This window comes from Leucopleurus acutus (genome assembly GCF_964270905.1).
Source record: "Leucopleurus acutus genome assembly, chromosome: 2".
NCBI lineage: Eukaryota > Metazoa > Chordata > Mammalia > Artiodactyla > Delphinidae > Leucopleurus > Leucopleurus acutus.
In genome coordinates, this window is record NC_139143.1 from 6,950,264 (window position 1) to 6,953,496 (window position 3,233).

The following is a 3,233-nucleotide window of genomic DNA, read 5'->3' on the forward strand; positions in this document are numbered from 1 at the left end:
ATCTTACATATTGGGGAGCAATACTATAAACAGCTGACTTCAAATCAGGAGAAGTAGAGGCCAGAAGACAATAGGATGACATACTCAGTGAGCTAGGTAAAGCATCCTAACAACAAACTGAGTTAGACAGCAAGACCTTAGATTTTAAAGGTCCAGTCATGTTGAAGGCCGTTTCCACTGCCTTTAATGTTCAGACCTTGGCCCCCTGTTTATAGACTGGTGCCTTGATATTCTTCCTTGGACCAGTGATCGCTTGATTTATTTATTATTACTAAAATGTAGTCTCACACACAAAAAGATAAATATGTGAGGTAATGAATGTATTAATTGACTAGATGGGAGGAATCCTTTCATAATGTATATCAAGTCACCATGATGTGCATTTTAAATAGCTCACAATTTTATATATCAATTATACTTCAATAAAGCTGAACAAAAAAGAAAGCAGGTGTTCCCTAACCTTTTCTGAGGCTCATCTATAAAGAGGCAACAATTTCTGTAGTTTGAAAAGGTCATAAATTATGTCACTCCTAACCCCTTATACAGGGGTAAACATGTAATCACAATGTTTCTTGGAACTAATGTGTAGGCTTTGTGAAAAGTCATTTTGATTTTAGGTTAGGAGTTCTATATAGAGAGTAATGTGAAGCTCATGACAGCCGTCTTTCACTCTATTTAAAGAGAAGCTATCATCAAATTCAATGCAAGGAATGCAAAGGGCACCCACAAAATAGAGACATAAAACTCTAATGTAATTACTTGAGCTCCTAAATCTAGGCATACCTGATGAAGCATTAGCATAACATTCTGTTACATAAACATACATTCCATTATTGATATTAATAAAAATCATTTTTATATCACATTTGATGCACAAGTCCTTCATAATATTGAAACTGGATCTCAGAGTAGGTCATTGTAAATGGCAAACCATAAAGTCTGGAACAGACTGAATTAAAATAGGGCAGAAGATAGTGAAGATTTTGTTATTCTCTTACTTTAAATTGTTACTCTGCTCATTCTACTATAATATAGCCCTCAGTATTAAGTATTATAAATTTTATTTTCAGACTGGGCTAAGGGCAAAAAAACCTAACCGTTGTAGAAGGAGCACATCTGTTAATAGCAGGGATAAATTTTTTTTAAATGAGGTCCATATTAAAAATATGAATGGATAACTATTGTCATTGCAGTTACTGGTTCTGAATTATTTGAAAAGATACTTACACAGCTAATGAAATCTTGAGAAATTATTGACAAGAAGATTGACAAATAAGAATCTATGATTTCTCAACCTCTGAATACAGCTCAGTTCTTATACCTGTGAAAAAGAAAGCCTCACTGTTAACGCCATCCAGCTCTGGAAAATGAAGTCCTCCTCTACACTCCTTTTAGATATAAACATGGATGGAAGGGCAAAAAATATTCACTCAGAGAAAATTACAAGAGTGGAGAGATTTCTGGTGAAAGCACTCACTTCACAGCTAGAAGACCTTGGCATTTCACTCTAGCACAATGTAGTATATGCTATGGAGTTGGGCCCACTCTCTGTTCCTCTTTTTGTATGTGTGTGCCCTTTTGTTCTTTTTTATGATGAAAAAATTTATATTTAGAATTAGCCAGCTGGATTCAGTTTATTTTTTTCTTTTTTTTAATTTAGTGTTTATTTTATATTGGAGTATAGTTGATTTACAATGTTGTATTAGTTTCAGGTGACAGCAGAGTGATACACATGTCTATTATTTTTCAGATTCTTTTCCCATATAAGTTATTATAGAATATTGAGTAGAATTCCCTGTGTTATACAGCAGGTCCTTGTTTATCTATTTTAAATATAGTAGTGTATATATGTGAATTCCAAACTCCTAATTTATCCCTCGTCCCACCTTTCCCCTTTGGGAACCATAAGTTTGTTTTCTATGTCTGTGAGTCTGTTTCTGTTTTGTAAATAAGTTTAGAAGAACCTAATTTTGTTGGCAACATCCAAAGCATCAGTCAGGACCTAGTGGAACATATGCCTTCTTCTCTCCATTGGGCTTGATTAGGGTATTGACCTTGGCCACTTCTATGTCATAGAGCTTCTCCACAGCCTGCTGGATTTGGTGCTCTTGGGGTTGATGTCATGATGAACACAAGTCTGTGGTTTTCTGTTGTCTTCTACCTTCTACATGACTGACTTAGTAGTCAGGGGGAACTTGATGATGGCATAGTGGGGACGGTCTTCCAAGGATATTTGGGCCGCCTTCAGAGCTGCTGTGTCTTGGGTCTCTAGAAGGTGGGTGACCTATGGGTCTTCCATTTTTGTGTGGCTGTGGACACCTTTTAGTGCTGCCTTCTTGGCCTTCAAAACCTTTGCTTTGGCTTCAGCTTTGGGAGGGTCAGGAGTTTCCTTCTTTCCTTTCAGCCACATTTTTGTGAAAAGCTTGTCCTTTTCTTAAGTGAGAATGTTTATTATGATTATTCAGTAATCCTTCTTTTTGTGCTGTGTGTTTTGGAGTTTATTAAACATAACACTTAGTCTAAAGACCGTAGAAAGTCTAAATTGGGATTACGATGACACTAAAGGAGAAATAAATGTCATCTGGAGAATATGAACTCTGAGAAAAACTGACTTCTATAATCATCTCTAGATGTAATAACTGGACTTGACTTTACATTGTTTTCTAAAGTCAGAAAGATATATACTCCTTAAGATGTTTTCTCCAAAACTCCTCCTTGCTATACTTCCGTAGTTTGACCAGAAGTGTGTCACAAGATTGTCTCTAGTTGCAAGTAGAAACTGGAAAGATACTGCTAACTACAAAAATTACAACCCATAATTACAGTTTTTTTTTAATAAGAGGGAAGTAGAGAATTACAATTTAGTAGAAGACTATTCATAATTGCCTATTCAGAAAATGAAATCATTGAGTTCCAGTTAATGACAAGAGACTTCTATAAATGATCATTTGTTACCATAATGAGAAGACTTCTAAATTACTGATAAACATTGCAAAATTATTCTTTCATGGATTTACAGAATGGTGGATTACTTGCTTAAGGATCTGTCTTCCCCTCACCTGGGAATTGGAACTTCATCACTATTTACAGGACTGCTATGAGGGCTGCAGTGTTTTTATGTGGACCCTGCTCTCTGGGCACAGTGGGTTGTTCTCTGTGTGTGCATTCTGTTTATTGAAAAGCCAAATAGTTAATGGTTTTGAGCTGCATCAGTTGAGATAACTAGGTTATGT

General features: G+C 35.8%; 1 pseudogene across 1 annotated transcript; it reads right to left on the bottom strand.

Moving 5' to 3' along the window:
- Positions 1–1,954: 1,954 nt before the first annotated feature.
- LOC309957925 (large ribosomal subunit protein uL23-like) lies at positions 1,955–2,410 on the bottom strand (annotated as a pseudogene). The gene has a single exon. The product of its transcript is annotated as a large ribosomal subunit protein uL23-like (transcript).
- Positions 2,411–3,233: the final 823 nt, after the last annotated feature.